Source organism: Branchiostoma belcheri, unplaced genomic scaffold (genome assembly GCF_001625305.1).
Source record: "Branchiostoma belcheri isolate BF01 breed outbred unplaced genomic scaffold, Haploidv18h27 scaffold127, whole genome shotgun sequence".
Classification (NCBI taxonomy): Eukaryota; Metazoa; Chordata; class Leptocardii; order Amphioxiformes; family Branchiostomatidae; genus Branchiostoma; species Branchiostoma belcheri.
The window spans coordinates 72,204-82,338 of NW_017802680.1; positions in this window are offsets into that span (position 1 = coordinate 72,204).

The following is a 10,135-nucleotide window of genomic DNA, read 5'->3' on the forward strand; positions in this document are numbered from 1 at the left end:
GAACTCCAGTTATTCCAACCCAAACCCTGGCATTTGCCTGGCATCTACAACAACAATACTTTCACACTGGTGAGAAGGCACTGCGCTGTGGCCGTCACCTAGCGGCGCCTGCTGTACTGCACTCTGTGCTGTCGCACACGGCGATGTTTTCATGTCGTCCTTCTTCAGCTACCGTAATAGAATTCCACGGCTTTCAGTACTGCTACATTAGTACCGTCCGTGGTACTGAACCCCTGACTGTAGAACGGTGCGTCTGTCCTTGGTACTGAACCCCTGACTGTAGGAACACAGCTGAAGGTACCGAACGGTGCGTCTGTCCTTGGTACTGACTGTAGAACACAGCTGAAGGTACCGAACGGTGCGCCTGTCCTTGGTACTGACTGTAGAACACAGCTGAAGGTACCGAACGGCGCGCCTGTCCTTGGTACTGACTGTAGAACACAGCTGAAGGTACCGAACGGTGCGTCTGTCCTTGGTACTGACTGTAGAACACAGCTGAAGGTACCTGACGGTGCGTCTGTCCTTGGTACTGAACCCCTGACTGTAGAACACAGCTGAAGTAATTTGCCTGCTTGTATGTATGTAAACTCAAACAAGCGACCTTGATGAATGTTTTACCAATGCCATCGCGGAGGCATTATTCCCATGGCTAGACAAGCATATTGATGTTAGTCTGAGGTAATATCAGATATCTGACTATCTTTGATGTACGAGCGAGGACGGGGGAGTTTTATTTGAAGCCGTATCGCCTCTGGATGAAACAACCCACATGTGACATCCACATCAAACTGTTAAAAACGCGTGTTCTGCGTAACGGTATCCAGCATGATGGCTTACCTTTCAAGTCGCGTGTTTATGGCAGCTCAGTAAGGCTGTTATCGGCGTGTTTCGCGTATGGAGAGCGGAGGTTTGTGCATGTAAAGCCCCCCCCCTCCGCGCGCCGTTCTATCGGGCCCGGGAACCTTTCTCAATAATGGATGTCACGCCGTTACTCCGGGCGGTCAATGCCGTCTGGCACCGAGCCGATTTGCAGCTGGCAAAAATGTTTCCCCATTTTTCAACCGTCGCCCACTATTTTTGTAGATAACAATCGCGACTTTAGAATGATGCAGTCCACCGGAAAACCGGAGGCACTAAGAATGAGTATTTTCACAGTCGTTTGTTAGCTCTAGCAGAAACGGAGGAGATGGATCTTGCATGATTCAGAGCTCCAGGAAGAGATGAAGCTGAAGTATTAAATCTGTTGTTTGTTTTTCTTGTTAGGAGTGAGTGAGGAGGGTGCAGTACGACACGGCCCGCTAGGCTTCGGTCGGATCGATACCGAACTAATATGTCATCCCTCCCGGCGGTGAGGATTGGGCACTGCGCGGGAAGTCTCACGTAAACGGAGCCTCTCTACACGCTCCGAACGGCAGCCGGGGGAGAAACGCACACGTCTAGTCTGGTTACCGTCTTTAATACATGAAAGCGATGTGTGCAGAAACCACACACGTCTGTACCAGCCCGGGCCAATTGCCTGCCGACTTGAGCGGCTGATTGGGAATAGCGGTGATGGAGTTTGCGCGTAATTGTGGCTGGTGCCGAAGGCTGAACAATCCGCGCGGCCATCTGTTCCTGTGTGTGCCGCCTCAGTAATGGTCGCACCCGGAGCGCGGCCCAGCAGCGCGCCGACTGATGCAGGGGACTAGCCAGGAGGGCCCCTCGGCAAGCTCACCGGGCGCTGGCAGGGTGAAGCGGCGGCTGGGGAACGCGCGGTTCTGCCGCCGGCTGCTGCTGAGCGGCACGGTGGGACCCTGCTGCGTGCCGACGGGCATGGAGAGGGACATGAGCTCGCACCTGGTGCATCAGGACTCCGAAGGTGAGTACAGCAGCCGATAACCAGCCGACCGGACGTTTTTCACTGCTTTATTCACAGCTATCGACCCCCGCGCCTCGGAGGCCAGTAGCCTGGGTGCCAGACTTTCAGGTTACTCCAGGACTACACAGACGATCACAGGCCAGCTCCTCTGCTCTAGATCCTGCAAAGTCCAGCTCCTCTGCTCTAGATCCTGCAAAGTCCAGCTCCTCTGCTCTAGATCCTACAAAGTCCAGCCCCTCGGCTCTAGATCCTACAAAGACCAGCTCCTCAGCTCCAGGACCAACGTGCTTGCAAGGAAATTATACCACAGCCCCCTCAGTCATACCCTGCACCTTGCACGCTGGCTAACTCGGGGCCCGGCGTGCTGTGGGTACATGGTCTGGCCTCCAGGCTAGGAGGACAGGGGTTTTACCTACTTACAGCTTTGTAGCCTTCTAGCCTCTCAGCAATAGTATAACTCAGCCCCCGCACACGCATGTGTAAGTGTAAGAGTAAGACCACCCTGGGATATACCACCCCAGCCCCCATGGCAGTTGGTGGAATTGAGAAAAGTAAACATTTAGTGTAACAAGAAATCAACGTTTGTATTCTTAAACTCAGTAACTTTCTGTTAACATTTGTCCTACCTCTGTACCCAAAAAACCCCACCCCACCCCCAAAGTTTGCGCTTAACAATAGCCCCGTGTTAGTTGGAAAGGAGAGGACGATAGATTGTGTGTAACAATGAATCAGCGTTTGTATTTTTAAATAGAAACGTTGATTCGTTTAAAAAAAAACATAGTAACTTTGTTAGTAACTTTGCCCTACCTCTGTACCCCGTTAAGGTTTGCCCTTCTTACTAGCCCCGTGTTAGTTGGGCAGCCTCGCAGTTGGCCGCATCGTCGGCCTATCGAATAAACACATGAAGATGAATCAGTCGCTACCCTCTCCTCCGGCGGGCGCCAGCTTGTGGTCATTAGCGCGCTCCCATTCCGGCCTCTGTGCTCTCCCGGACAAAAGACCTCATCATCGTACGGCCGTAAGTCATCTGCACAATGTCGGCATCCGGGTGGGTAGCCTCGCACCCAGACATCCGGCGCGCGGCAGCTAGGGATCATTAGCGCGCTCCCATTCCGGCCCTCTGCGCGCTCAAGCCGGCCCGGGGCGGACAAAAGACCTCATCATCGTACAGCCGTAAGTCATCTGCACAATATTGGTAGCCTCTCACCCAGACATCCGGGGAGCTAGGCCGTGCTGTAACCTCGCACCCAGACATCCGGGCAGTCGGTTCATGCGGGTAGCCTCGCACCCAGACATCCGGGGAGCCAGGCCGGGCGGGTAGCCTCGCACCCAGACATCCCCGGTGCGGGTGGGCAAAAGACCTCATCATCGACCGGCCGTAAGTCATCTGCACAATATTGGCATCCGGGTGGGTAGCCTCGCACCCAGACATCCGGGGAGCCAGGCCAGGTGGGTAGCCTCGCGCCCAGACATCCCGGCCCGGGTCGACAAAAGACCTCATCATCTTCCTGCTATAAGTCAACTGCACAGTATTGGCATTCGGGCGGGTAGCCTCGCACCCGGACATCCGGGGATCCTGGCCTGTTGGCCTCGCCCCCAGACATCTACGGCCAGGGCGGACAAAAGACCTCATCATCGTACAGCTATAAGTCATCTGCACAATATTGGCATCCGGGAGGGTAGCCTCGCACCCAGACATCCACTGAGCCAGCCGTGCTGTCGCCTCGCACCCAGACATCCGGTGGGCGAGCCGTGCTGTAGCCTCGCACCCAGACATCAAGGGAGATTGGGTTTTCCCGCCTGAGATGACCGGCCTGATCTCGGGGATGAGTTTTTACCATTACAGGCGTCTTTTATACAATTTGGGGCGGTGAAACAAACATTCTCTGATTCTGCTTGGTTTGGTATAGGCACAAATTTCTTCAATTTTTCTTCACCGTTTCATACTCGAAAGTTTCAAATAGCCCCAGAACGAGGAGTCCCTTTATTTCTGGTACCACCAATAAATAGCTAGAAGCAGCAGATGGCACGGAACAAGCAACCGTTTTCCGTCATTGACATTGTATTTTTGTCTCACAAATGGAATAGGATTAATTCAACTTACTTCATTAAAGAATGAGCGCAAAATCGAGTTTGAAACTCCAGTTTCACTGGCCTGAAATCGCCTTGGTGCTTTCAATGTCGCCTCTGCTAGTCTTTTCGGCAAACTGTACTCTCCAGCCGACCAACTCCCCCGGCATGGTATCTCTATTTGGCCAGTTTCTACTCTTTCCACAGTCGCCTAGCTCCCGAGGCCTGGTAGAGGCTACCTTCAATGACCGACCAACACAAAACCCTTCTTGCGTACCTCCGGGGAGTCGCGGAAGCGTGCCGCTAATCGCGCCTGTTGTTAATTGGGATCACGGCACCGTAGGTAAGACTGTTGCCGTTTTGAATTGACAAAGTAATAAAGAGGACGAGAGGCACTCCATCAACATCTTTTGTTTCACAATCACAGCGTGATCGATTTTCCCGCGCCCGGCACAATGAGAAGGGGCGATTATTTAGCCTCTACCAGGCTTCGGGAGGCGGCAGGAAAAAGTAGAACTAGCAAACCGGGAGGAGTTGGTCCGCTAGAGAGTACAGAAATCAGTTCTCTAGAGAGTACAATTTGCCGCACCCGAACTGTACTGCCCAGCGGACCAAATTCTCTGGCATAATATCTCTCTCTATTTGGCTAATTTCTGCCGCGAAGTTCCAGCCGCCTCCCGAAGCCTGGCAGAGGCTAGCGAGGATTAGCGCCGAAACAGGACGTTATGATATAATGGGTATCGCCAAGGACATCATTGTGATATACATGACGATGTATACTGTAATGTCTGTATCCGTATCCGTCCTTATCCAGGGTCCACCGGTGAAACCTCCAGCAAACATTTCCCGGCTGTGATGCCATCTCTCCCCAACCCCCCTGTCACCGCGCTGTGATACCATCTCTAAAGCTGTCCCAAACACCACTGGCACACACCACTGATACAGATACAGATTCTGGATACGTGCGGAACATCCAATGGCTCTGCATAAAACTTGGTTCTAGATAAAGTAGGGTTCTGGTCTTCTGGATACTTGAACAGGCCTGCTGCATGAATGTCCAACCTCCATTCTTAGGCTAAGTTTCTCGGTGGCCAGCATTCCCCGCCTGTCGTGTGTGAACTAGCCGCATGAGGGCGCTGCGCAAGGCCCGACAGAGATGAAATACAGCCGCGAATGATCGCGTAACCGCGGCCACTCAGGAGTCCAATAAGGGTCTGATAAGATAAGGGCGGTTATCAGGCCGGGGGCAATTGTTTTCCGATCGGAGCTGAGAGCGTAACAGTGTCCCTGGAGAGATCAGTCACTGGGAGTCCCGGGGTGGGAGGGTCGCTTGGGGTAAATCTGAAGGGACACGGGTTCAACCGTAGGTAGGAGGGGGTCTACTGAGGGTCTGGGGTTAAAGCGTAAAGGCTGAGAGCTGAGAGCGTAACAGTAGTCTCTACCAGACTAACTACGCTGGCTATACTATATATAGGAGAAAATTTGCCATGGTAGTTTGGCCGCCTTGGGGTTTGACTGGAGGGAAAGAAACAACCTTCCGCGGCCGGACTCCCCTGGTCAATTTTACATCTCTTTTTTGCCGAATTCTGCGATCCGTATTCCCGTAGAAAGGCCTGGTGGAGGCTAGCGTAATTGTCCCGAGAGAGATCAGTGGGAGGGTCAGTGTGGGTAAATCTGAAGGGACACGGGGTGGGGCTTGTGTAAACAACAATCTTTATTGACATAACAAAAGTACAGCAACTTTCGTAAGATCTGCTACAACTAAACATACAAACAAGTCTAAAGTGGATACAAAAGAAGTAACCTACATGTAAGTACACATATATGATTAAATCAACAGGTTGAGTTTGAAATATCACTTGTACTACGAGTGATACTTCACTAGTAGTGAAGTTTTGGGTAAATCTTAGACCCTACGGTGCAGTATCCATTGGCCAGAGGAGTGTCCATTAGCCATCGAAGATCTGCTCAACTGGATAGATTTGACATCCTTGTCTAACCCTTCATGGACGTATTTGATGGAAAAACTGAAAAACATGTGATAACGTGTGACTACAGTGGAAGATATTGTGAATTGTTTTGGAAATGATATGTAAAATCGCATAGATAATCAATGGCCATGATTGCGCAAACAACTAAAAGTTGTCCAAAAAGTGGGTTCCCAGTTGGACTGGTACTGCACTTCCCAGAAGTCGACGGGGTCACTTCTTAAGGCCCGGGGGGAATGGCACACATCAAGATACAAAATGGTGGCATTATATATTATACAGCGTCCAGGATCCCCGTCTCCAGTCACATTTCTGCAAATTCTCCCTTTCACATGATCTGTCGGTAACACCATTTCTATCATTTATTTGTATCCACTTGCAGAAGGCCTTACAAAAGCCGGCGGCCTCTTTACGTTCATGACCATCTTGTCAGTTACAACTCGAAAAAAAAAAAACGACCTCGCAGAATTTTGATTGAAAAGCTTGTTCTAAACTTTGCAAACAAAGTGTCGTTTAGGGTCGGCGATAGTAAACCTTGATGCAGGGGAAGATAGGAACAAGGCTGACGGCGTCGGCCGAAAGTTTAGGTAAGTCCCAGTTTACTCCGTGTGGGCAAGAACGTTTAGAATTTTTGTCACAACAATGGAATTAGACTTCTCGTGTGTGACACACATAATGATAGTTTGCAATTCGTAGCTTAGCGGTTTTTTTAATTCCAACATTTCATGACCAAACATGGCGACGGCACACTCAAGTTATGTCAACTTATTCGTCAGCTAGTTTATAAAAGGGCCTATTCATCTGAAGATGGAAAAAATCACAACCACCTGGTTCTTGACTAGTACTCGTGGCTGAACTCGCCATGCGATACCGGGCAGGCAAGGCCGAATGGTCAGGCCGTCCAGGCTTCGGGAGGCGGCTGGAAAGAGTAGAAATCGACCCGTGGCCAACTGTACTTTCTAGGGACTAACTCCTCTGGCATGTTATCTCTCTATTTGGCCGATTTCTACTCTTTCCAGCCGCCTCCCGAAGCCTGGTATAGGCTAGCCGTGTCCTACTGAAAGGAGGCCGCACAACACCTGAGGGATCGACCCAGTAACGTTATTTGCAGTAATGTAGCCTGGGTGCTTTACCCCAACTGTAACTGTGTAAGGGAGTTGTCCAGGGGAGCACCTCCCTCATAACCACCTGTTTCTTGCCTGCTTGTGACTAAAGCTGAACGCCCTACAGAACTCGCCATGCGATACCAAACAAACAATGGTGAAATGGCCAGGCCGCTGTGACCTACATGAAGGAGGTTTTCCAACACCTGTGGAGCCATTAGTAACGTTATACATATGTATCAATCATAACCAGCCTGTGCGCTTTACCCCAACTCTAACGGAGTTATCCAGGGGAGTACCTTCATCATAACCACCTGTTTCTTGCCTGCTTCTGGCTGAACGCCCTACAGGACTCGCCATGCGATACCGGGCAAACAATGGCCAGGCCGGCGTGACCCACCGGACGGACTCACACAGCCGCTCCCCACGGCAAATATGTGTTCTGGCTTCTTTTGTGTGTCCTTTACAATCTCCAAGCAGATCGTATGGTGGCTACAAGACAGTATCAAATTGGCAGGATTGTTGCCGGTTACCAACTCGGCAAGACGGTATCCAATGTGCGCTTATCCCCTGACTACGCCCAACAAAAGACAGCCCATCCGCCTGGTCACAGTTTTTAGCAAACCCCGAAACGACACCTGTTGTATTAGGGTAGAGAATATTCTGGATTTTCTTTCCTCAAACATTACACGCCACCCATACACCCAACCATGTAAAGCATGTCAGTGATTCAAATTGTTTATATACAAACATAGCTAGCTGTATTTTGACAAGTGCCGTATGCTTAGTCATGGATGTGCTATTTATAAGGCTTGATACAAAAAAAATTGCGTGAGGAAGCAAGGCAATCAGAGATGGCAGACTTCATTCCCTTACCCATACAGCTTTGTGAACATTTCAGTGCTGCAGACAATACATACATACATGCATGTACATATATATGGCGCCGCTAAGGATTTACCATCGTATTGAGTCTACATTTGTATCGGGAATTTCAGCAGCCAATATTTCACTTCAGTTCCCGGGGCGACGTACAAAGAACGGCGACTTGTGACAGAAGTCTGTCATGTCACCAATTCAATACAAAATCCCCTCTGAGACCATCTATAAAGGAGGCCTTGGCGGCTGTTATCTGAAAGAAGCTATTCCCATTGTGTTATTTTGCTGTGACGACCACACCCAAACATGACACAGACTGCTCACTGGGACATGTCATATTCAGCATCTGAATGCATTAGGCTATCCAGTCATGCTTTGATAAAGCAATAACTTGAAACCACAGGGAAACCTATGAAAATGGACTCAGACCTTCGAGCGTGGAGGAATACTAGTGACATAATTACATGTCTACCAACCCAAGACCACGGCCTCTGAAAACACGTGTAAACCTCCTCTGGCTTTACCTACCACACTGCTTCAGTTCAGCACACAAATGACTAATCTCCAAGCAGATCTTTCGGTTGGGTGGCAAAAGACCGTATCCATTGGCCATCCTGTATCCATTTCGGTGGCTAAAGGACACTCCTCTGGCCAATGGATACTGTCTTGCCACCAAAAGATCTGCTTGGAGATTAACAAATGACTACTGTTGATATGCTATTGATTGCAACAATGTCGATGTTTTTGCTACCGGGTAAATGCGACCACTTTAACGTTCCACAATTGCCATCGAATCTAGATCGAAAAAGAAATGTCTGTAAAAACTGCAACATCATCATCAAAAACACCATCATCAAAAACAAAATCCTCAAAAATACCTACCCTCCATCCGTAGCAGGCTTATAGAACTGGGGGTTTGGTGGTCTTCAGCTGTTTTCTGATTAGCCCAGTTAAAAAAACGGGGTTAATTCAACCAGGCCGGCTATGTTGTCTATATGCAATCAGAAAATAGCACATATAAAAGCTCCCAAAGACCCTAAAGATCCCCAAACCCCCAGTTTTTGGAAAGGTATGGAGGCTAAAAAACACCACCATTAAAAACATCATCACCATCGGCCGCAGCGCATAAATTTGACCACGGGTTTCCCCCTGTAATGTCTGCAGACGCAAACCCCGTAAACACGTGAGTGCCGTGAACAGGAATATCGGCATGAAGAGGCGGATGATGAACACGGTTCGGCCGCCCTGCCGGGGTTTTATAAACGTCCCGCAGGTCACATTACGGATAGACTCGTGACCTAGTCTGCACCAGACGCCGCCAGGGCTGCCGAATCTCCAAGCAGATCTTTGTAGATGTAGATGTAGATTCCTTCAGGCCAGGTAGGAATATCTTCCAGTTTGGGCCGCTCTTGGCTTCAGCCGACAGTCATCTCAGGTCGCATGGGATGATCCAGGGCTCTGTAGTTATATACTACTGGATGTAGTCTCTCATATGTTTATCAAATCTGGTTTTGAAACAGTTCACGCTGGGAGCTGTAATCACTTCCTCCGGTAGACTATTCCACCAGCATACTGTTCTTATGGTGAAAAAATAAAGTCTTGTGTTTGTTTTTGCTGGCATCCTGCTTAGTTTCAGCTGGTGCCCTCTTGTTCTTTTATCCGATACAGTAGGTATGGGGCATTTGGTATCATACAGGCCATGGGTGTATTTGTAGACATTAATCATATCGCCCCTCAGTCTTCTGTACACCAAAGTAGGAAGCTTTAGTGATCTGAGCCTGACTTCGTATGGAAGTTCATGTAAGCCCGGCACTCTTTTGGTCGCTCGCTTCTGTACTTTTTCAAGTTCTATAGCAAACTTCCAAGTATGCGGAGACCATTTAGGAGCTCCATACTCCAGATGTGGGCGTATGATTGATTTGTAAAGTGTAAGAAACATTTCTTTATCCATGTACTCAAAGATTCTCCATGTTAGCCCAGTTATCTGATTTGCCTTTTTTACAATGGACATGATGTGGTTGGCAAAACCCAAGTTTTTGTCTACTTTGATTCCTAGATCTTTTTCTTCTTCTGAGAAACTCAGAGGTATAGGATCTGGATTCCCAATTTCAGACATGTTGTAGGTGTATTCTGGGTGTCCATTTCCCACTCTTAGGACCATACACTTGTCTGGATGAAAATTTAACTGCCACTTAGTGGCCCATTTCTGTAGACTGTTCAGGTCTTTGGTGGCTACT